This window comes from Camellia sinensis, chromosome 4, assembly GCF_055761805.1.
Source record: "Camellia sinensis isolate YWXY chromosome 4, ASM5576180v1, whole genome shotgun sequence".
NCBI lineage: Eukaryota > Viridiplantae > Streptophyta > Magnoliopsida > Ericales > Theaceae > Camellia > Camellia sinensis.
The window spans coordinates 23,589,081-23,615,490 of record NC_138964.1 but is presented as its reverse complement, the minus strand read 5'-3'; positions in this window follow the sequence as shown (position 1 = coordinate 23,615,490).

Sequence of the window (26,410 nt, the reverse complement as noted above, 5' to 3'; positions counted from 1 at the left end):
CGGTTGTGAGATTGATGTTATCAGTCACCGAATTCCTTTTGCTTTTGTATTGTTAGACATGTCGGGTTTCAACATCATTCTGGGCATGGATTGGTTGTCTTCGTACCATACTGTTATAAATTGTTATCGTTAGAGAGTTACGGTGTGCACCTCAAGTAGTAACAGTTTTTATTTTCTGGGGACTGAGTTGATAGAGTCTCGTCGCCAGCTTATGACTTGCGTGGTCAAGGTAAGCTTAGTTGTCTTCTTGCAGCTTTCTTGGGTAGTGAGAGTGATGTGGTCGATGTTGAATTGCCGAGGGTAGTTTGTGAATGCCCGGACGTCTTCCTGAATATCTTACTAGTTTGCCACCCCACCGAGAGATAGAGTTCTCCATTGACTTAGTGCCTGGCACGACACCGATTTCCATGGCACCGTATGGATTTTCACCTGTCTAGTTGTATGAGTTGAAGATTCAACTCCAAGAGTTGTTAGATAATGGTTTCATTTGCCCCAGTATATTGCCTTAGGGAGCACTGACCCGCTTTGCTAAAAAGAATGATGACACTTTACGACTGTGCATTGATTATCGGAAGTTGAACCGGGTAACTGTTAAGAACAAGTACTCACTATTTTGTATAGATGATTTGTTTGACCAGTTGAAGGATTCTTGTTACTTTTCTAATATTGACTTGAGATCGGGGTTATCACTAGTTGAGGGTAAAGGAGGAGAATATTTAGAAAACGACATTCCGTATGCAGTATGACCACTATGAGTTCTTAGTGATACCTGTTGGGCTAACCAATGCACTAGCTTCATTTATGGATTTCATGAATCGAGTCTTCCGTGAGCTCTTAGACCGTTTTATGGTTGTCGTTGTTGGCAACATCTTGATCTACTCACCCTCTGAGGCGGAACACGAGGAACACTTGCAAATTGTACTTGAGTTTCATCGAGCCCAATGTTTATATACTAAGTTCAAGAAGTGCGAGTTCTGGTTAAAAGAAGTTAAGTTCTTAGGTCATATGGTATCCCAGAAAGGGGTAACTGTAGACTCTTCTAAGATAGAGGCAGTGCAAGATTGGGAACAACCTAAGAATGCCTTTGAGATCAGGAGTGTCACGACCCAAACCGCCCCTGTAGGCTTAGCGTCGTAACCGGCCAGTAATCTAAGATTACCAAAGGCCTGCTTAACAGTAAACAGTAATAGGGGCTGACGGAAGCCAATAATAAAATAAAATCGTCAAATGAGCTGTGAGACTTACTTGGAACAAAACAACATTATATACTATAGACAGATATTCACATAAGCCAACTCATACATGAGTACAAAAAGATTTACATAACCTAGGGAATTAATCCTCATTAACAACATTAAACAAGATAAAAGTTCTAAAACCAAAACTTCATAACAATGACCACAATGCAAAAGGGTAAACTCAAAAGCCTTGACACATAACAGCTTGGAACCTCGTAGTGAGGCACAAAAGTTAGCTTGACAAAATAAGGCTCGGGTCAACGCCGCTAAGTTCATTCCAGTGCTTGATCACCTACATTTATATAGTAAAACAACGAGCTAGAGCCTAGTGAATAACAATTATGTAAAGGGGTTTATGAATGATGTCTTACAGTATTTAAAATAGTGAGTTTTAGTAGTGAATCAGTTCAAAAAGCAGTATTTCATGCATTTAAGAGTCATAATGAAATCATAGCAGTCATACGTGGTACATCCAATAGCAGAACAGTACAGTGGGTCTTAAAGACTAAACAACCATTTGATGACCATCAATACAGTAACCAGTAGTTCTCAGAATTGGAACTGGTAGAGATCACTGTAATAGTAATAATAAACAGTAACAGTAACATATGCTATAGATGACACGAATACAGTTCATAAAACATGACAAAATCAGTAAACATTATAGTTTGAGAAACCGAACTTCATAATATCATTCAAAAAATAATTAGAACTTGAACATAGCTTTACAACATTGTTACTCACAGCTGGTTCCTTGGAACATGTGGTTAGGACCCGGCGGTTGACCTATACAGACGCATGCAAGCACAATATTTGTCATAACCTATTCGGTCTATTTGCTACTTAGTCACTAATATTTTCTTTTCATTAATTTCCATCGTGTTCATGAGATGCATATGCACGTGAAAAATACTTGAAAACCGTGCAAATAGAGTCCTGGAAGTCAGAAAAACAAGAAGAAAAAAAAAACTGAGCCCGCGATGTTGACTGTACGTGCGGTGGCCTGGGCTACTCGTGCGGTGGCCCAGGCCCTTCGAGCGGTCTGGGTTAAAACCTAGTCCAAAAGTCTGCTAAAAATGGAAATTTTTTCCTTTGCAAAAACCAACTTGAATTTGATGAAAATCAAGGCTCAAAACTCTCAAAAACATCATCAATTTCATAACTCTAACTTCAAACAAAATCATTACTTTAAAACAAAACTCATTTTACCACCCTCAAGATCAAAAGCTTGAATTTGAAAAGAAAGTCAAAAATTATGCATATGGTGAGTTCCGAGTTCAAAATCCATGGATATTTCCTTCTCAAATCTCTAAAGTCATGCAAGAAGCAAGTGGTTGAACAAGAAGAATGCCATGTACGACACAATCTTTAACTATTTCTTACAATTCCTCCCTTTAGGGTTTTGACATCAACTTACACCACCTAATTCCTTAATTCAACCTAGTTTCTATGATTTCATGGTTAATACAACTTCAATTCATGAGATTAAAGGAAAATTCTTACCTTCAATGGTTGATTTGGTGAAGTTTTGCTCAAATCCCCTTTCTTCGTCTTCTTGCTCTAGGGTTCTTTATTAGTCTCTAGAACACTCTCAATTCTCTACAAAACCTACTTAGTCTCTCTTTTAGTTTCCCCTTTTCTTTATTCAAATTGATGAGTAGGAAAATAAGTCACTACTAATTATTCAAAATTAGATGAACTCATTAATTCCAAGTTTAGATTGATAAATCAAGTTTACTTCATTAATTCTGTTCTCATCTCAAATCACATAAAATTAACTTTATCATACTACTGTGAATCAGGCTCTAATTTCCTATTCCAAATATTTAACTTTCACCTTATAATCTACTGATTCAAACAAGTTTATTTCTTATTCTCCATACATCTGTTCATATCATCACAAGACAAATAACACATGGTAATTACTGAACAGATAAACACATAATTAAGGCAAATCACATCATTAGCAGTTAACTATGGAGGTGGTTGTTACACAGAGTTTCTTGGGCTTAATTGGGTATTATCAACGTTTTGTGAAAGACTTCTCTAGATTGGCCTCACCATTGACTAGATTGACGAGGAAGAGGGTGAAGTTTGTGTGCAGTGAGACTTGTGAAAAGTCATTCCAGGAGCTTAAGGTTAGACTCATTACTACTCCAGTATTGATTATTTTGGAGAGGAGTTTGAGTTATTTAGTTTATGGTGATACGTCTCGAGAGAGGTTGGGTTGTGTATTGATGCAAGAGGAAAAAGTTGTACCATACAGTTCGCGGTAGTTAAAAGCACATGAGAGAAATTATCATACTCGTAACCTAGAGCTAGCGGCGGTGATTTTTACCTTAAAAATCTAGAGGCATTACTTATATGGTGAGAGATTCGAGGTGTTTTCCGATCACAAGAGTTTGAAGTATCTATTTTCACAGAAAGATTTGAATTTGAGACAAAGGAGGTGGATAGAGTTTATGGAGGATTATGATTTTGAGTTGCACTATCATCCCGGGAAGGCCAATGTAATGGTCGATGCCTTGAGTAGGAAGTCAGTAAGCAGTGCAGTTAGTATTGCCATCTGGGAATGGGAGATGTTGGGTGGCATTGGTGAGTTCAACTTGTATTTTAGCGAGTTTGTTGAGTCAGTCGTGTTGTTCACTATAGTTGCACAACCTACACTAGTGAGCTGAGTTAAAGAAACGCAGAGCGGAAATCACGAAATAGAGGTTATTAGAGGGAAGATAGCCAGTGGAATGGTGAAGAAGGGCCTGAACGTGTATTCTAACTTGAGTGTGAGGTATTTGGGCCATTTTTTCGTGCCAAAATTATGTAGAGAGCAAGTACTCCGAGAGTTCTACCATTCACGCCTTGCGGTACACCCGAGAGGCACAAAGATGTACCATGAACTTAGTAGCTAGTTTTGGTGGAGCGGGATGAAGAGAGATATGGCCTTGTTTATTTCGAAGTGCCTTAATTGTCAATAAGTAAAGGTCGAGCACCAATGAATAGCGAGTTTGTTACAACCCTTACCCATAGCCGAGTGGAAGTGGGAACATGTCACGATGGATTTCATTGTGAGTCTTCCACGGACTCAACGGGATAATGATGTCGTGTGAGTGATAATCGACCGATTAACCTAATCAGCACACTTTGTACCTATGCACAGAAGTGACTCGGTAAATTATCTTGCCGACTTTTATGTTGGGAACATAGTTCGACTTCATGGTGTCCCTATGACTATCGTTTCAAATAGAGATCCTCGTTTCACGGCTCGGTTGTGGCAAAGCCTACTGTAGACGCACCCGTGGGCCTCACTACAGTTCGGACTCGATTTGTGTCATGGTTCTTAATTTGAACCAAAGAGTCCAAATCCTTCAAATCGTTTTGAGAAACAAATTTTTGAAAAGAAGTGCCAAACATGGACTGCTTTGCCAGATACAGAGTCGCCACCTAAATATTTTTTATGGGAGAATTTAGGAAACCCTGACTTGGTGCCAAAGGCCACGTGTCCGACATCCCCAAAGTTGCCTCGGCTCGGGAGCTTGGGTACGATTGGGGAAGGTCAGCTATGAGCACCCCCTCTCGCTCAATCCGAAGATCGGCCTCTACTAACCGTGATATCCGTTTTTGAAAACGTTATGTGTTCTTATTCCAATTATTAGCTTAGAATTACTATGTTGTGCGCACAGCAAACAAGTATAGACCAAGTCGCCTAAATTGGAACAAAACATTGCATGTTCGTTTTGAAGATGGTTTGCTACTCGCAAGGCTAAAATGCAGGTTTTGCCACCCTCGTGTGGGCTTTTAGAAAAGATGGTTTTGCCACTATCGGGTGGGCTTAAAACTCGCAGTTTTAATGAATTATCTCAATTTAGGCAATTCGACCTTCATCCACAGGCATTCAAGTAGTTATATCACATAAGCAGCTAGCCTCATGGTAATCATGCAATTATGGCAACACTCACACGCATGCGGCATGCTAAAGCATGAAAGCTCACCTAGTACTCCAAGCTAAAACAGAAACCAGTTAGTAATCACATGCATGATCCTAGTTCATATTTGAAATGGCCAATGTAACACATGCAAAGATGCAATCTAAATAGGCTCGGCTATCCTAAGCATGGCATGTGAAATGCTGCAACTAACAAATACTCAACTTGGAATTGAAATACGAGTGCAGTTAGCATGATGTACCGAGCCTGGTGCATGCAAGACAAATGTATGAATGCACGCATGCATAGTATAAGGTATGCTAATTTAAATGTGCCCTAGTCTACCATCATAAGCGGGTAAATAAAAGGGAAGAAAGACGTGGGGTTGGAAGACATGCACACACGCACCCACACTTATTACAAATTTGCCCTCGCTCGGAGGGACCGAAAGAATAATACAGTCCGAATAACAAATCAACTATCCTAGCTAATTAATTATTACAGACCCTTAATTAATTAACCAAATAAATGCAGACAGAAGGTGGCCGCAGCCGTGCCTCGGAATGCGCGAATGATGCATGCTCGGTCCATTTTGCCAGGAAACCCATACCATGCCACTGCTGCCTCTGTTAATGCTGTCCTGCTCCTCTGAAAATTGCCAAAGGCTCAGGGTATCTTCAATGAGAACTGCATAACACCACCGGCTAAGTGAAATGACCACCGGCCATGGGAAATTTCCACCAGCTTCTTTCAAGTCCATCGGCCTCATATCCTTTGCCGGTCGGCATTCTTCAGTGCCGGTCGGCAGAAACTTCCTGCAGAAGCTGGTTTTTGACAGCAACAAGGACAGACAGTGCATGGCATAGAATTTCAAGCAAATGTATGCACCAACCACACTCCCTATCATGCAAGGGACTCAAGGGAGCATGGCCCTCGACCCTCGGGCCATCAATCACGCATTTCAATGCGTGATGGCCCAAAAGCCAAGTGTACAACTTCGATATCAAATGAAATGCAAGCACAAAACACATCAAAGGGCCCCAACCCCTATCATGGTTGATCAAGAGGCAAGGGATGCATGCACAATGAAATGCAACCTAGGCATGTGAGCTAAGTGTGCAACATGATCATGCAAACAACAAAACCATGTGCAATAGGCACATGAACCAAACAAGTAAGCATGCAAGGCATATAACATCAATGTTAATGACACACATGCAATAACATGAAAGGCATAACACATGTAAATATGCAAAGCAACTTAATACAAGAAGCATGCCGAATGCGATGACACTTAAGCATACAACATGTAAATAGGCTAAGTACCTAAACATACAAACATGTATAGCATGCAACAACATGCCAAAGGGATGGTCTCAAACGAATTTGGACAGCTATCTACTAGGTCCAAAACAGCGGCCAAATGTCATGGAAATGAGGGCCAAAACACATACAAGCATGCATGCACACAAGGTCCAACACTTAGGCACCAAAGAGCAACTTCGAAGCGCACTTAAAAGAGGATAAACATGGATACATGGCATGCATAGAAAGCTCTGAAATCATGTTATAGAAGGTGCAAAACCAAGTAAACATTTCAAGCTAAGCATGCAACGATGGTCTAAAACTCAAGGCAAGGCGAGGGGGGTTACATGGTAGCTATACAAAGCAAAGCATGGATGACCCGAATGACCCAAAACAGACCTCATGAACACTAAAACATGCATAAAATCTTCACAAAGCTAAGCCAAAACAAGTAAGCATAGTGGTCTAAATGCTAGATACATGTTAAGGCAATTTCATGGCATTACAAGACAAGTATGCAAAGCAAGCATGGTGTGTCTAAACCAAGTAAAAACAGTGCTATATTATGGAAAAATAGGCACAAATAACACTTAAGACATGGCCAACATGAACTTAAAAATGGTGCTCACACATGGGGCTAAAATGGCACTTTTTGAAGACAACAAGGAGAGGGGATGGCCCTCTCCTTCTTAGGACCTTAAACCACCATCCTCACCACTGAAATCCCTCAAGATTTCAGTGGTGAGGAGGCCCAAACAAGGTGGTCCCGAAACTCACCAAAAATAGCACAAAATGGGGCCAAACAATGCCTAAGAGGGGGTAAACGACCCCAAACACAAAAGTGGTCTTAATGAAGTGTCTTAAACACAAAAAAAAAGAACTTTTTTATGTTATACACAAAGCCCAAATCCACAAGAAAGATAGGCTAAAAGGGTGTGCAAAAACGGAGAATAAAGAGGGTAAGAAGTTACCTTTGGAGACCAGCAAGAACCAGCAGCCTTTAGGTCTCAAAAACCAGTCCTCAACCTATGAAAACAAGCTCCAAGAACCTCCAATTGATGATGGAAGTGTGTGGCTATGAAGTGGTGTGCAATAGGCCAAGAACAAGCCCCTTTTGAACCCTCTAATCCACACAAATGTAGAGAGAGAGGGAGATATAGAGAGGGAGTGATATATATGTGATATATCAGATTTTTCTAACCCCTAAAATAGAAGGAGAGGCTCTCCTTATATAGAGAAACCAATGGGGCAAAGCTTCTCTTAGAAGCTTTGACCAAAAAGGCCAAGCTTCTCTTAGAAGCTTGGAGCAAAAGGGCCAAGCTTCTTGGAGAGGCTAGGCAAAGGGGTCAAGGGGTCAAGAGGTTCAAGCTTCTTGGAGAAGCTAAAAAAAAAAGGGTTCAAGCTTCTTGGAGAAGCTAAAAAAAGGGTCAAACTTCTTGGAGAAGCTAGAAAGGTTCAAGCTTCCTCAAGAAGCTAAGAAAAGGTTCAAAAGGGTCAAGCTTCTTGGAGAAGCTAAAAAGGTTCAAGCTTCGTCAAGAAGCTAAAAAAAGGGTCAAGCTTCTTGGAGAAGCTAAAAAGGTTCAAGCTTCCTCAAGAAGCTAAAAAAGGGTTCAAAAGGGTCAAGCTCCCTCAAGAAAAGGTCTTGGCCAGGAAAAGTGGCCGATTGATCAGAAACAGTGGCCGGCCGACCAAACACAATGCCGACCGACCATCAATAGTGCCGACCGGCCATCACCAATGGCCGGTGGCAAGGAAACAAGGCCGGTGGCCTCAAGCCATGGCCGGTGAGGTGTGGGGATGGCCTACAAGCTACTTCCCACCCTCAGAAGCAAAACAACAAGTGTTTGGTGCAAAACCAGACACAAAACATGTCGAGTTGAGAGATCCTGAGGCAGGGCGCGTAGCCGAGACCTCCGGGAACTCAAGACGAATACGAACAAGGATGATCACCGAGTGTTCAAACGATGACGTCCAAGTCTTGAGGTCGGTCAAAAATGGGGTGTCTACACCTACAGAATGCATTAGGCACTAGATTGACGTTTAGCATTGTCTATCATCCTTAGACTGATGGGCAATCCGAGCGAACCATTCAGATCTTAGAGAACATGTTTTGGGGTTATGTTTTGGATTTTAAGGGGTCGTGGGAGAGATATTTTCCTTTAGTGGAGTTTGCATATAATAACAGTATTCAGGTGTGTATTAGTATGGTCTCGTTTGAGGCCTTGTATGGCCGACCATGTAAATCTCCAAAGTGTTGGGCCGAGGTAGGTGACGCACTTATGTTAAGTCTTAAATTAGTTCGCGAAATGACTGAGAAGGTTGCACTTATCCATAAGAGGTTGGCTTCGGTTCAGAGTCACTTGAAGAGTAATGCTGACCATAGGAGAAGACCTTCGTCCTTTGAGGTAGGAGATCACGTGTTCCTGAAGATATCATCGAGACATGGTTTAATGAGATTCGGGAAGAGCGGGAAGTTGTCTCCTACATTTATTGGGTCTTTTAAGATTCTAGAGTGGCTCGGGGAGATAACTTATCGTCTGGCCTTGCCACACCAACTTTCTGGGGTTCATGAAGTGTTCCATATTTGTATGCTCTAAAAGTATGAGCCTGATCATTTACACATGTTGCATTGGATCAAGTTAGAGGTAGATGATGATGCCTCGTATGAGGAGAGACTAGTACGGGTAGGGCTATGCAAAATACCGCTCAATGTACTAAAACCGCACTGATCCGCATCAATCCGCACCGTTCTAACCGCTAACCACGGTTTAAACTTTAAAATTTATAATCCACCAACCAAACCACACCACTCTACTATAGTTAATACGTATATATTTTTTAATTTTCAATGAAATATCAATATAAAAATGAATGTTAGAGAAATTTAAGATATGCAATTTATTACAAATTAGTGGTTATATATATGAAAAATATTATGTAAAATTACTTTGTGTTATATATCTAAAAAATATTATACAAATTAGTATTATGTATTATGCAAATGTATGATAATTAGCTAAAATATTTTTCAATCCGTCAATCTGCCAAAAACCTCCCAAACCGCAATTTGTCAATCCGCTAATCCACTAACCCGCCATTTGGTTTGTAATTTTACTCTCAAACCGCCCGAACCGCACCGCGCACACCCCTAAGTACGGGTTTTAGACTCTCGGGACCAAGTCTTGCGAGGCAAGGCTATTCCATTGGTTGAGGTATTGTGGCGACACCATAGCGTTGAGGAGGCAACTTGGGAGCGTGAGGTAGAAGTCCGTGAGAAGTATCCAAACCTATTTGTTGATATTTGAGACTCATGTTGAAAATCTTACATGTGTTGTAATATATAAACATTATGTATGTTTTCGGGAATTGAACTGTAATAGTTGGTGCTGAAAAACTCGATGTATCCTTGTTATAAGTCTAGATAATATACAATTTGTTTTACTTTTAATGAATGCTAGTTGATTTTAAATTTCAGGGACGAAATTCCTTAAGGATGGAAGATTATAACGATTTCAATTTAGACCTGACCCATTTCTTGCTTTTGAATTCAAGAACTTATGTACTTTACTGTTGTTCATCTCATTTCCATCTTGTTGCTTATTGAGTTTGAAACATGTTGAGAAGTTAGTTTTTAATGAGTTGTTGCCCAGATTTTTGCCTGTTCACTAGAGCGATCTTTCTTACGCTCGAGCGGTCTTTTACAGTCTGTAAAACTACTAAAAGTTTGATATCTTCGCTCGAGCAGTCCTTCTTGTGCTCGAGCAGTCATTTGCAGGAGCAGGTCATTGTGTGCTCAAACAGTGTTTTGGTTGCTCGAGCGGTTTGTGCGTATATTAGTATAAGAGAAGACCTTTTTGAATAAATTTTTCATCACTTTCTCTCTCTAAACATTTCCAAACCTTAAAATCCTTCACACTCTCTCTCTAACTCTTATTTCTAGCTCAAAATACCACTGCAGGAAATTTAACTTTTAGTGGCATTTAAAAAACGACGCTATAAGTGCTAAAAACGCCGCTAATTATTTTTATGATGCTTAGCACCTAATGCCGAGGACGCGGCCATCACTGTAACATTGTGGCACTTTAGAAATGTTGTTAATTTGTTATAGGCGGCATTTTTTAAACGTTGCTAAATGTGCTATATAAAGGCCAAGTGACGTCATGACAATTTTTAGCGGCACTTTAGAAAGTCGTTAATTTGTTATAGTCGGCATTTATAGGCGGCATTTAAAGCCGTTAAATGTGGTACATAACGGCAAAGTGACGTCATGACTATTTTTAGCGATGTTTCAAAAATGTCATCATAGCTTTTTTTTAAAAAAAAAAAAAAACTAACCGTTAGCTAATATGGTGGGGTTTTGAAAAATGCCATTATATCTTTATTTTTTCAATTGTTTTTTTTTTTAAATTGTGCTAATCTATGTGGTTGAACTAAAAAAATACTTGTAATAAAATTGAAAAGTAACACCAGTATGAAACAATAACTCCCATTTCCATTCAAATGAACATTTGTCAAAAGATAAGCCGGTTATATGAAAGCCTGTCAAGTAGCAAATACATCATTAATTCACTTTCCCATTCAGTTTAATATTCAATCACCATTAACTACAAAATAACATATCCACAAATCATATTTTAACATTCGCTAAAAAATAATAGGAAAAACATCAAGACAAACCCCATGAGTTATGATTTAATTTAATGCCTTGTCCTTGTTACTAAATTCACTAAACTCAGCTGATATAGCATAGAATCTATAATCTTCACTGGTCTGGATACCTGCATCAGAACATGGAAGCCAAATCAAGTAAAGTGCATAAATCAATAATAGCAGAAGTGTTACAACTATAAAGCATAAAATCTACATTACAACTCACCATCTGTTGAAGAAGGTTTTGTACCTAGAAGAACAATTTAAAGAAATCAGTCATTTCTGAGGCTTTGAAACCGCCAAAAAAGGCAGAAAAAAATATTTTAACACACTTCTATCAGATAGAGTAGTCCCCCCCCCCCCGCAATCTTGTTTCTTGCAAACAACAAAACAAAAGATTATGTACAGTGGGATGAGCTTTATCAATATTGGGCAGACATACACATCCAAGGAGATACAAAATTGAATAAAGAATGCCAATTCTCAATATCTATATATATATATATATATGTGTGTGTGTGTGTGTGTGTGTGTGTGTATTATGCATTTGAACTAAGGAGTTGTCGCAACATGAGAAAAACAAATCCAAATCCAAATATGAATAACTATAGGAATAGATAAACATATCAACTAAAATTGTTATGTGCCTTAAAATAAACAAATCACTATTTTAAAGAATTTGAACTTGTAGCTACTCTACGAAAACAAATGAAAACCAATATGACAAATCCTAGAATCACAAGTCCAAAATTAAGGAAACTCTCACCAATACTCAAAAAGAAATGAGGGTATATGCATTGGACAATCGAGGAAGTAGATACATAAAAACCTTTTGCATTGTGGTGATCATGAGAAAACTACAAATACTCACCCTCAATTACTCAACAAAGTAGCCAATACTCTTTTGTTTTTCCTCTAAAAACCATATAAGGAAAAAAAAAAAACCTTGGTAAATAGCATAAAAGGAATAAATAAGGCTCTCCGAGATTAACTACAGGTTGCCATGGATCACTATACCTGTTAAGTAGTATTGAAATGCATAAGAATAGAAATCCACAAAATTTGACGACCTTTTGACCTTTAACAGAAGGAAGAAAAAAAAGAGAAATGTGAATTATCAATATTTATTAATTCTCTTCCTATCCAAGGGAAGGCTATTGAATCAAATGTCAAAGAAATAGGCAACTATGACTCACAAAACTATGAGCCAACATAAGTGGAAATTTATACATTCGACTTACTAGGCAGAATCATGATATCAAGCTTGCAATAGAATTCTCATTAGTTAAATACAAAAGAATTTGTGCATTGTATGATCATTTCCTTATATCATCTCTTTTAAACAAATATTCACTAATGTTTAACCTATTATTCAAAATTCCCACGAGCATTATAGATATTCACTTCAAAATATAACTAACACATTATTAGTTTTGTCCCATAATTCTTTTTTGAACATGCATCCATTTATTGAGGGAGGTTCATCAGGTACTCCCCAATTGTTTAAATGATCAAACGACTAGCTTTAGAATGAAATAAACAGTATCACCTGAGTGGAATCAAATTAGGTAGCATTAACAATATATTTTATGCTTAGTAAATCTGAACTATATATAAGCTATAGGATTTCAAAGGATTTGGCTTCAAAGGATTTTAAAACCTAAAAAGCCATTCATTTGGCTTCAAAGGATTTCAAAATGTGACAAGTTGAAGGATTCAAAATGAACTTAATTTACTTTGATTCACACCAAGCCACCTGCCTCGGAAAGTTTGTCACAGGTATGTCTAGATCATTTCACTCTATGTTGATGCTAGTGTTGATTCTAATTTGCCTCTTCTTTGCTGTTTATTCATATCACTTTCTCAAAATGTGAATTCCGATGTCAGGTTAGTCTTCAAAACTATTTTTTGTATATTTCTATCAAAGTTATTGAATGGTCTCATCATGTTCAAATTTTTGGATGTATATATTTTGTTGCCTAGAAATCTAGTGAACCATAATGTAGTTAATTTCTTTTTGGTTGTTGTCTATGTGTTTTATTAGTTTATTTTCATGTCATACTCATCTAAATGGATTGTTGCGTTGTTTATACATTATATTTAACTTCACAAAAAATTGGAACTAAAACTAAAACTGAAATTACTTGTAATGGGCACTAGGTTAGCACTCTATATAAAGCGTGGATGTAATTTCAGCCCCATGAAATGTCTTTTACGATTCTACAATGTTCTGTTTTCTTATGCTTGAGCATAATAACAAAAATCATTATGTATGTTTTCTATTGTGGTTTTTAAACAGGAAATCTATGAAGTAGAGTACTAGAATTGGGTTTTTCTCTTCAATGTGGGATTTAGAAAGAATGATTCAGATGAAAGATTTCTATAGACGTCCCCCGAACGCCCCGGGGAGGAACGAGTCCCCCGTTCCGTTCGATATTGGGCTCACTACAGTTCGGACTCTCAATTTGTCACGGTTCTAAATCTGAACCAAAGAGTCCAAATCCGGCAAATCGTTTTGAGAAAACAGATTTTGAAAGAAGTGCCAAACATAGATTGCTTTGCCAGATACAGAGTCGCCACCTAAATATTTTATTTTGGGGAAATTTAGGAAACCCTGACTCGTTTGCCTAAGGCCACGTGTCCGTCATCACCAAAGTTGCCTCGGCTCGGGAACTTGGGTACGATTGGGGAAGGTCACTTTGTGAGCACCCCCGCTCGCCCGATCAAAGATCGGCCTCTACTAACCATGATATCTATTTTTGAAAACATTATGTGCTCTTATTCCGGTTATTAGCCAAGACGTACTATGTGATGCGCATAGCATACAAGTATAGACTAGATCGCCTGAATTGGAACAAAACATTTCATGTTTGTTTGTTTGAAAATGGTTTGATGGTGCTACTCACAAGTAGGCTAAGACGTGGATTTGCCACCCTCAGGTGGGCCTAGAAAACATGATTTTGCCACTATCTAGTGGGCTTAAAACACACAGTGAATGAATTGTTCCAATCCAAATAACCCAACCTTCACCCACAGGCATTCAGGCAGTTATATCACATAAGCATATAGCCTCATGGTAAGCATGTTATTCATGGCAGTCACTCGCACACATGCAAGGATGCCAAAGCATAAAGCTTACCGAGTACTCCAAGCCAAAACAGAAGCTAATTAGAAATCCATGCATGATCCTAATTATACAGAAATGCCTAATGCAACACATGCAAAAGTGCAACTATAGCAGGCTCGGCTATTCTAGACATGGCATATGAAATGCTACAGCTAACATGTATTTAACTTGGAATTGAAAATTCAATGCAGTTAGTATGATGCGCCGAGCCCGGTGCATGCAAAACAGATGAATGAATGCAAACATGCTATCATACTGTATGCTAATTGAATTATGCCCTAATCTAACCATCATTAGCTGGTAAATAAAAGAGAGAAAGACGTGGGGTTGGAAGACATACATCACACACACGCACACTTATTACAATTATGCCCTCGCTCGGAGGGTCCGAAAGAATAATACAGTCCCAAATGAATAAATAATACAGTCCAAATAATTACAAAACCCCTAATTAATTAACAAATTAAACTAAGAAAGCTGTAAACTAGCATGCAAGCTAGGGACTGCCTCGACTCTGCTCCGGATGATGAATGATGCATGCTCGGGTTGCTTGGCACGGAAATCCACTGCGATGCCCCAATGAGCCTCTGTTTGTGATTGATGCCGAAATGCTGTGCAAGGTCTTTGAAAGGCTACTGATTCTTGATTTGCTGCAACAGAGAGCAGGAAAAGGGCATGGCACTGTATTTTCACAAATGTATACATGTCTCGATCCTCGTGTCACCAATCACGTATCTCGATGCATGATGGCCGAGGAGTCGAATTGTGCAACTCAATATAGAATGAATGCATATAAAGACACAACAAAACCTAAACTCCATCATGGATGATCCGGAGTGTCGGTGACTGGGAATTGAGACACGTTCCGTCACTCGAAGTATGAAACGTCCCTCGTTTCCCGTGCTCGGGCTAACTCCTATCCCAAGCACGATGCAATATGCATGATATGCATGAAATGCAACTAAGATACAACCTAGCATGCACAATGCTATGAAATGGCATGCACGATGCACGAGGTAACATGGCATACACAATGCGCTAACATACAACCTAGCACACGCAATGCTATGAAATGAAATGGCATACACAATGCATAATGGGCTTACACCAACATAAGTGGACCTCAGCCACACTAACATAAGAGGCCAATAGATGAAAATGAGATACTCGAAATGCGTACACACGTGCACGCAAACCGAGGACCGAACCTAAGGCACGAATGCCACCCTAACAAGACATGGCAAGGCATGGAATATGACATATAAACATGCAAGTTTCAGCACTGAAATGCGATGCAAAATGGTCCCGAAACATGAAAACATGGCACCCGATGCATGGAATGAACCCGAAACACAAAATTAGGCACACGCAATGGCCTATAGCTATGCAAAGCATGCATTATTTGAACATGAAGTGTGAATACAGAATCAAGACAGTCCCAAAACAAGCATATTTAAATTTTTAAGAAAGGCCAAAAAATAACACAAATAGGACTAAGCTAGCATGCAAAAATGGCCCCGTAAAAGAGGTAATGAAGCAAGTAGCAGCTGCTGGCCCTAAATGGCCAAGAACCCTTCAACAAAGTTGAAGAGGGGATCAAAATGAAGCACTTTTCAGTTTAAAACAAGCCACAAAAACAAACACAAGTATGGCTAAACTATTGTGCAAGAAATGGGCCAAAACGGAGACAAAGAAGCAAGTGATGGTTTCTAGCTTCAAACAAAGGAGGGACCTTCAACAAAGTTGAAGAGGGGTCCAAAATATGGTATTTTACAGTTAATGACCAAACCCAAAACAGTGCACATGCAAGCCTAAAATACTATGCAAAATAAGGCCTAAAAAGAGGTTTAAACACAAAGAGCAAAAAGGGAGCCTCAAACAGCAAAGGACCCTTGATCAAACATGAAGAGGGGGTCAAAATAAGGCTATTTACAGTTTAAAACAGAGCCCAAAAATATAAGAATAAGGGGCTAACAAAACATGCAAAAATGAGGCCAAAAGAGGGATAAAGAGGCAAGTGCCAAAAGGAAGCCTCAAACAGGGAGAGGCCCTTAAACAAACATGAAAAAGACTTCAAAATAATGCTATTTTCAATTAGGGTCGGAGCCCAAAAATGGAAGCAAGTAAGGCTTAGAAAGAATGCAAAAGAAGCTCAAAAAGAGGGAAAGTATTGCTCACCCTTGTAGACCAAACTTCAACAGCCTCTTGGCTTGAGAAGAGGTGCTCCTTGCCTCTGGAAAACAACTCCAAGTGGCTGGAAAGGATGGTGGATTGGTTGGCTTGGAGATAGAGTAGAAATGGTGTAGGGTTTGGAAGATTTTGAGGGTTGGAGTGTAGGGTGAGAAAGATACAATATAGGAGGCTAAGAGCAATTTTTTGTAACCCTCAGATGGGAGCTGGAGCTGCTGTTATATAGGCAAAAGAGGAGGAGAAAATGGGGGAAAAATAGGGGGGAAAGAATTCAAGTTTCCCCCCAAAAGTGAAGCCCCCCCGGATACAAAATCTGGGGGGAAAAAGAATGTATTTCTGTAAAGTGCCTGGAGATAGGAGCATGGCCGGCTGGTTATTGAAGTTGCAGGTGGCCGGCCGGCTCTCCCCATGGCCGGCCGGCCAAGGGTCAAAAGGTTTAATCAAGATTAGTGGCCGGCCACCCCAGATTGGTGGCCTCCGATGTGTGCACAACACAAACATGTGGTCAAAAACTGGAGAAAATGAATCAGGAAAGAGAAAAGGCCACTTTTAGGAGGAGTTCAAAAGGGTCAAACACAATTACTGGCCGGCCATGTGATATTGGTGGCCTCCCAGGTGTGTACAACACAAATATGTGGTTTAGGGCTGGAAAAAGTGGCCTTAGGGTGGTCAACATTGGCTTTCAAGTGAGAAAAACGGGCGACGGAGGGCGATGGAGGGATAAAACTGGTTGTCAGAACAATTACTGGCCTCCCACCCTTCTACGACCTTTCTATCAATGAAACAGAGGTCCCTGCCAAAAATGAACCCAAACCGATGCAAAATGAAGGTTTGGGGGACCGAAAAGCGTAGCCCGAGGCCCCGAAAACTGACTGTTAGGCACCGGAAGTGGTGTTCGACCACGAAGTTGGTTTTTCGAGCCACAGTGTCCCTCAAAAGGGAGAAAATAAGATGCATGCCAAAAATCGGGGCAAACGGAGGTGGTTAAGCGGTCCCGAACCGAGGCACACGGCCAACGGCTCCGAAAAACCAGAAACCGGACTCCAAACAGGCAAAATGGCCTACGACCACGAAACGTAGCCTACGGCCACTAAGAGATGATCTACGAGACCTCTCCCTCCCTTCAGGAAGAGAAAATAGAGAAAACAGAGCCTGGTTTGCAAACCGAGGCAAAGCATGAAAGAGTCCGAAAGTCCGGAGGCAGGGCTCGTAGCTGAGACTTTGAAACTTCTGAACGAGCACGATATGCAACATCACCAAGCGCTCAATTGGTGACGTCTGAGTCTTAAGGTCGGTCAAAAATGGGATGTCTACAGTTGCCCCTCTTTGACAGAACTCGAAAGTCAAGAAGTGACGGGAGTGAATGTCAAAACCCAGAGACGACCCATTTTTGACAAGGCCAAAGACTTAGACAAACATGCAAGACAACAAAGATGTGCCCGCAGGCATGCCCGCAGGCAGGGGAAAAATGCAAAATGATATGCACAAAGCCGAAGTTAACTCAAGGATCATGCGAATGCAGCAAGCTTTAATGAAGCACATATTCACAATAGATGCAACAGTTTTAAGCAAGAATGCAAAGCAACAACTACATTTCATGCAGTTAGGAATGCAGAGAATTTTCCAATTCTCGCCACGTCTCACACGGAGAAAATACAATACTTGCGTGGTTCATCTGGTCGCACCAGCCTCGAATGAACCGTACATACAATATCGTGCCTGCAAAGTAAAGAAACTCAACAAGCACAACATATCTAACAGCATATGTTCAATGTGATATCGAATGCAGACAATAGCGGTGTTGATGAAAGAGTGCATCGCAATGCGGGAAGAAACGCGCGTGACAATGCGCGTTTAAGCACGGAGGCTCGGTGATATCAAAGAGACGTGCATAACAATGCAAGTATGTGCATGAGAATGCAAGTTATGTGCATGATAACGCAGAACAAGCATAAACCAGGATGTATGTTTGTCACAAAACAACGAGCAAAGAAATACGCGTTTCGGCGAGGGCGGCTCGATCGCGGCCTCCGGTTCACCTCCCGGAGGGGTTACAACATGTTCAAAATGATACATCTCACTTTCGACGAGTAATGATGAGACACACATCGGAAATTGAAGCTGAGGTTCCGGCGGAGCGATTTCACGACAAAAAGTGCACTTCTCTTGTACTTTTTCAGGTCTCGGGGACTCCAATCCTCCCCAAAATTTGCAGGGACCTTGGGGGGCATGTGGGGAACACCACCAGCCAACTTTATTGGGAGAGGGAGGCCACCGCCCAATTTTTGAAAATGAAATGGCCGGCCTGCCAGAAAAAGTGGCCGGCCGGCCACTTAGCCCAGATTCGGGGCAATTTCGTCTTTTCAGCCCCTTTTCTTTAAATACACCCATCCAAACACTTCGTGCTCACAAGTGCAGCTCCAAAAACATCTCCTCTTGCTTCCCAAACCATTTTCTCCCTCAGATCTGTACTCCATACGCGTTTTCCAACGTCCCACGCAAGTTGTTTTCGCAAAATCTTTCAGTTTTAAGCACTTTGAACCAATTAAATTTTGATTTCGGGGCTTCTTTTCTCATTTTCGCCACTTGAGGTGAGTTTGTCTCAATATTTGGAAGATTTTCTCGGGAGTTGACTTTTGTTGACTTTTTCATTTCCCGAGAGTTGACTTTTGTTGACTTTTTCTAATTTTGGCTCATTTTTGCTCATTTTGGCCCCTTTTGCAGATTTCTTGACATGGCGGGTCAATTTCCCTACGGCGGAGGTTCTCCAGGCACCGGAGGAGAGCCTGACATCATGTCTTTGCATCCGAGGGTTCGCCTCTTTATCCCCGAGAGGTACGACCCACCGGCACATGTTCTTCCACGGGCTGTTTTCTATCACTTCACCGATTTTGACGAGCGAGCACCCGGGGATCTCCTTCTGCGGGAGCCAGAGTATCACCTCTCCCATGAGGCACAAGAGGTATTTACTTCGTTTTTACCTTTTCTATAACATATTATGAATTTTTCATGCATTCTGTTTGCACTTTGAAAACACGGTTCAATTACTTGAATTCCTGAATACTCAGCCCATAAATTGATTGTGAACACACGGCACACATTGATTGAAAGTTGAACACGCAGCCCAAACACTGATTTTCTGAACACACAGCCCAAATTGATTGTGAACACGCAGCCCACACTGATTGAGAGTTGAACACGCGGCCCAAAACACTAATTTTCTGAACACACAGCCCAAAACACTAATTTTCTGAACACACAGCCCAAATTGAAGGTGAACATGCAGCACACACTGATTGAGAGTTGAACACGCAGCCCAAACACTGATTTTCTGAACACACAGCCCAAATTGAAGGTGAACACGCAGCACACACTGATTGAGAATTGAACACACAGCCCAAATTGAAGGTGAACACGTAGTACACACTGATTGAGAGTTGAACACGCAGCCCAAATTGAAGGTGAACACGCAGTACACACTGATTGCGAGTTGAACACGCAGCCCAAAACATTGACTTTCTGAACACACAGCCCAAATTGAAGGTGAACACGCAGCACACACTGATTGAGAGTTGAACACGTAGCCCAAACACTAATTTTCTGAACACACTGCCCAAATTGAAGGTGAACACGCAGCACACACTGATTCTGAACACGCGGCTCACTTACTTTACTTTGCACGCAGCCTATTCATTTTATTTGCACGCAACTTATGTATCCATTCTGAATGCAGGTGACTTCTCGCACTGTGTGGGGATATAGCTCTACCGCGGCGAGAGATAGGTACACCGAGCTCCCGGAGGCTGTTCGGGATTTGGTTGACTTGGCAGGGTTCGGGCCCTTCTGTACTGGGCTATCTCGTTGTCCTGCCAGGAGGACGTTGATGGCCGCCTTGGTGGAGAGATAGTGGGACACCACCAACTCCTTCCATTTTTCTGCCACGGGGGACTTGACTATGACCCCGTTTGACTTCGTCGTACTGACTAGCCTTGACGTGGGAGGTTGGCCTATCCCTTACGACGAGGACATGGGCCAGTGGGAGGCCACTTGGATATATTTGCTGGGGGTTCGCCTGCCTGCTGATAGAGCTTCGGGGAGAGTCCGATACACCTGGTTCTCTTCCCATTTTCGGCGGGTGGAGATGGAGCCGGGACTCCTGATGAGGCAGCACAGTATGCCCGCGGCTTTTTGATGTTCCTCTTCGGGACCACTTTGTTTGCCGACAGGGGGAACACTGTTGGGCTTTATCTGTTGAGTGCTTTGGTGGACCTGTCACAGGTCAGACGGTATGACTGGGGTGGGGCCGGCTTGCCTACCCTTTATTGCTACATGAGCGCGACCTCCCGCGGAAGGGGGGACTTACTTGCGGCTATTGGAGAGCCTGGGAGGTACTTTCTGCCCTCTTGATTTACATTTCTGCTCCTCATTACTTGCATATTGCACACACGGCAGACTTTATACTCTGTATTGTGCACTTTGCCCTCAGCACTTCGTATTCTGCTTTGTTTTCCACAGTTGTGGGTCTATGTGTATTTCCCGACATTGGCCTCAGAGTTGGTGATAGAGGGACCTCTCGTGACTCCGTACTCACTTGTATTTGAAGGCCAGCACCGACCAAGACCTCGGGAGTCTCTCCTTTATCTGCGGCAGTACTTCGACACTATGCGGTCGATGGAGGTATTTCAGAATTCTCAGTTCTTTCTGTTTTCATCTTTGATTTGTCCTGTACATTTTCAATTTCTGCTTGGTTTATGCGTCTGTTATCCGCAGATTACATGGCAGCCCTGGGCGCCTTTAGGTGAAGGTCTCCGATTCCAGTTTGCCGGAGAGTGGGGTGCCACCCGGTACAGGCTCCTGTTTGAAGGGCCAGTTGGTAGGGCCTGGTTTTTGGGGGACTGCTTCTTGCGTCAGGTCTGGGGGAACACTTCTCAGGACCCTCCCTCAGCACCGCCAGTTGATATGCGGATTGCTGATAGGCTCTCTTCCCGGGATGTTGTTAATGCTATGCTGGGTACTGATGCCTTGCTACATCTTAAGGAGGGGGATTACGCCACTTACCATCACATATACCTGATGCCTCCATTGACGGGGGTTCGTACTCCGATGATGAGGCCCGCTGGCATGCCATCTTCGAGCCAGGCCCGGGTTCGGGCTGCAGACACCCTTTCCACCAGCAGGGCTGGTACATCTAGAGGTGGGGGTGGATTGGTTCCCCCGATTCCTCCGACTTATCCTCATCTTGGATGGCCGGACATGCCGACCGAGTTGATGGGGTGGCAGTATGTGACTACCTCTCCGATTCCGATCCCGATAGAGCCTCCGATGCCCGGCCATCAATATGACAAAGACCCCGACTCACCACCGGTATGTTTTACGGCTTTGATTCATTACTCAGATACTTGGACGTTCATTCCTTTATTGATACCTTTGCCTTTGCATTTACGGCCCCCTGTTGAGTACATAGATCAGGTGCTCGAGATGGTAGCCTCACTTGAGGGGATGGTCCAGCGGAGGGAGGCGCAGTTGTCCATCATGGGCTTCCAGGTACCCTTTAGTTTTCTGGCATTTACCATACTTCTGATGATATGCTGATTTCTGCTGCATTGATAGGCTATTTGTGTAGAGCATATCTGACACACACCCCACTTATATACTGTGTTTACATGTACCCACTCCATGTAGTTTTCTTGTATCTGCATCTGATGTACATATTTGGACTGATGTATTTAAATTGAACTGTTTATTCTCAGATGCCCCCGGTATATGCTCAGCCGTTGGCCGGGCCCCCTGGGCCTTCTTGGGGAGGTGGACTATCTGGGCCTTTTCGAGGAGCTGGGCCATCTGGGCCTTTTCGAGGAGCTAGACCATCCAAGCCTTTTCGAGGAGCCGGGCCATCCAGGCCTTTTCGAGGAGCTGGAGAGAGGGGGTCGTCTCGTAGACGTAGGGCACACATTATAGAGGAGGAGCCCGGTGAGGATGAGGAGGAGGAGGAGGCTACAGATCATCAGTCGGAGACATCTGCTGACAGAGAGGACGGCTCCGGTCTTGGTTCCGGGAGTGGAGGCGAGGCTGAGGGGGATCCCGAGGATGACGACTCCGATTCAGATGATGATGATGGTGATGGTGGCGGAGAGTCCATTCCGCAGAAGAGGACGAAGAGGGCCTCTTATTCCTGCTCTTGAGAGCACAGATGCGGCTGTTTCCTATTTTATTTATCTTTTTTTCTAGTAGTTGTAGCACATTGTACATTATCGGGCAGTTTTATTCTTTGTAAAACTTGTGCCTTAGCCTATAAAATGTTGTAACAAGCGAGGCACAATGGAATGAAACAGCTTTTGAAAAAAGTGTTGTATTTTAAACTCTTAGCATCATATCGCATCATTTTGCACCATAATGAGAATGAATGGAAATGTGCATTTGTGCATTTTGCCCAGTCAGGTAGTGAACCGACGCAACAACTTAACCTTCTAAGATATAACAAAACATTAGCAAGTTTACAACTCGATAAGCAAAACACAACTCGATAAACAAGACTCAAACAAAAATTGTTTAAACAAAGAGTAACAACTCAAAAACACGAAACACGACAGCTCGACAAACAACTCGATAAGCAAAAACGACAACTCGATAAACAAAACAACAACTCGATAAACAAAACTCAATTAAAGCATAGTGTACTTCGGACGATCTGGGTGACGGAACGCATCCGAAACAGAGGGAAATAGAGGCCTTCGACACACCCGTTGCATGGAAATGCTTGAAACTTTCTCTTGGAGGGTAAAACAGGGCCAAAGACACACATTGGAGCATGGCCGGCTACTTTTGGGAGCCGGCCGGCCAGGTTTATTGCAAAGGGGAGGCCACCGGCCAGGTTTTGAAAAAAGAAATGGCCGGCCTGCCAGAAAAGGTGGCCGGCCGGCCGGCCACTTAGCTCAGCAACCGTCAAATTTTTGACACTTGTCCCCCGAATAATGTCTTTTTCTCTTTAAAAGCCTTAGCTCCGTGATTCATTCAGCTCATCTTAGTTTTGCACCAAAGATGGAGGCGTTTCTCATTGAAAATCTCACAGCTTGGATCGCTTCTCTAGATGGTTCGGAAAAGTTGAACTTCCGGGGTTTCGGCTTGAATACACTGTTCGCGCTGAGTCGCACTCCGCTGCACCTTCCTTTCCTCCATGCCGCGGCAAGGTTTTGGAACCCGGTGACGCATGTCTTTAGCTTTGGCAGGCAAGAGGTATGTCCAACTTTTGAAGATTTTCAAGTTTTGATGGAATCTGAATGTCATGAAAAAATCTTCCCCCAGTACCGCTTTGGCCACGCCCAAGCTTTAGGGCGGATGTGTGGACTCACCGCGCATGATGCTCGGTCTCTGATCTGTAATGGGGAACTGGATATTCTTGGTTTGATTCACCACTTTTCTGACGCTAGTGACCGTGGCAACCATTATTGGCAAGGTTTCCGGTAACGAGCCCTTTGCTTGTGCCTGCTGTCTCACTTTCTGCTTTCCCCGGGCTTTGGCGGATTTAGCATTCGTCTGATTAAAGTTGCTCAGGGCTTGAAAGAAGGAAAGAGCTGCATCGCCATGACCTTGGCTGAGACACTGAAAGGCTTGGATTCTATCTATCGCTGGGAGACGACTAGATTTGCTGGGAGTCCACTGTTGCTGTAGGTAATGTTTCCCACCCAATCTTACATATGTATTTGCTCACATCACTCGGCCCTCAGGCTCGGTTTTTCTCACAAAAAAACCCTTTTCTCACTTTTCTCTTACCGTACATCTCTCTATTCTTTATTCTCTCATTTTTCATCCCTCCCCAGGTATGGTTGATGGACAAATTGCAGGTTGTGGACTCTTGCCCAGCCTACTCGGCTCGAGGCTATTTCTTTCGACAGCGCCTAGTCGATGCCCCTGATGAAAGGTGGTGGTTTGACTGGATGTGCAATTTGTCTGCAGATCGCATTGCTTGACGTTGTCCATGGCTCAATCTCCCGGCAATGAGCTATAGCATGTCCCGGCTGATCGGGATCCAGTTGATTGGTCTAACCCACTGTGTGTTCTACTTTCCGTTCCGGTTCCTGCACCGGTTTGGTCATGATCAGATCTGCCCGCCAGAGGGGATTGAGTACCCGGCTGCTTTCTCGGTCCGAGGTGCACAGCTTGCCCGATATGCCACAGCATGGAGGACTAGAGAGCTTCTGGCCCCCGCTCCCACTTTTAGTTGCACTTTGTCTGACGAGTGCTTGGATTGGCTCAATGAGGAGGCACAGATTGGGCCTAGCTTGGCATCAGAGGCTTCGACCAGCTCTGGGAGGGGGCGCAGGGATACTTGACTTGACTATGCCCCGGATTTATTGCTTTATTAGTACTTTCAAGTTTTCTTTATGAATATAATAAAAAGCAACCTTGATTGTATGCAAGAGCAGGAGAACTCTGTTTTGAAATCAATGAAATTGAAGGTTGTGGTACTGAAAATTTTCCGCTTTGGTCCAAAAATGGTCTTAGTTGTAAAGAGATTAATTTGAACAAAGTCAACTTTTATTAAAATTTTTCAAAACCATTTTCGATATGAATCAGAACTGGACACGCCTAAGATCTGTCACTGAGATGCACAACCCCAGATCCCCGCAACTGGAAAGTTGCCCCTACTCTGAAGAGTACCGCGGCACTGCATGGCAACGGAAAGTTGCCCCTAGTCTGAATAGCACTGCACCGGAAATTGTAATAAATGCTGATAGACAAAGATGACTGAGATGGTCAAAATGGACAAAGTTGATCGGGGAAAAGTTTATGGCTGAACATCAGGATGAAGTTGCCTACGTATCCCAAAGATGGGAATCAAGCCTTACGTAGTTCAGGCTTAGGTTCACTCGAGTATTTTCACTCTCCTTTTACGCTCTAACTTTTGCCAAGGTCGCCCTTTGCGGGTTTTCAACCTTGCGACCTCAGTTTTTATATTTTCTAATTTTTTTGTGCTCTAACTTTTGCCTAGGTCGCCTTTTTGGGTTTTCGGCCTAGCGAGCCTCTCAGGGGTAATATTTCTTCAACTTGTCCATGTTGATCAATTGGGAAAATTCCAGGCCATCTAGGTCCATCAGAACCACAGCTCCACCTGACCAGATAGCTTTGATGATATAGGGACCAGTCCAATTAGGTCTGAACTTGCCCCTTGGGTCGTGAATGGGAGCTCAGTTGTCCTTGAGCACCAAATCTCCTTTCTTTTAGATTCCTGGACTTAACTTTCTTGTTGAAAGCCCAGGCAATTTTGCGCTGATAACCTTGAACATGGTACAGTGCTTTCAGTCTCCTTTCATCAAAGAGCATGAGTTCCTCAAACCTGCTCTGCTGCCAATCTGCTTCGGCTATTTAGCACTCAGCTAATACTCGTAATGACGGAACTTCAATCTCGATAGGTAGAACGGCCTCCATCCCATAAACCAATGAATACGGAGTTGCTCTGGTAGAAGTTCTAATTGAAGTCCTGTAGCCCTACAGAGCAAACGGCAGCTTATCTGGCCAATCCCGGTAGGTTTCCACCATCTTCTGCAGTATGTGTTTGATATTCTTGTTGGCAGCCTCGATCGCTCCGTTGGTTTGCGGCCGGTATGTGGATGACTTATGAAAAGCCACGTTATATTTCTCCAACAAGTCAATCACTTCCTTCTTAAAGTGGGAACCATTATCTGAAATGACCTCGTTTGGGACCCCATAGCGACAGATGATGTTATTTCTGATAAACTTTGCAATGTACGACGCCTTCAACACCGCATAAGACTGGGCCTTAACCCACTTTGTGAAATAATCTATCGCGACCAGGATGAACTCATGCCCATTCGACCCCTTCGGAGTGACAGCCCCGATCACATCGATTCCCCAAACTGAAAATGGCCATGGTGAAGTCATGTTGTACAGCTTCGACGGCGGGGTATTCATGTGGTTTGCATGAATCTGACACTTGTGACATCGCCGAACAAAACCGATAC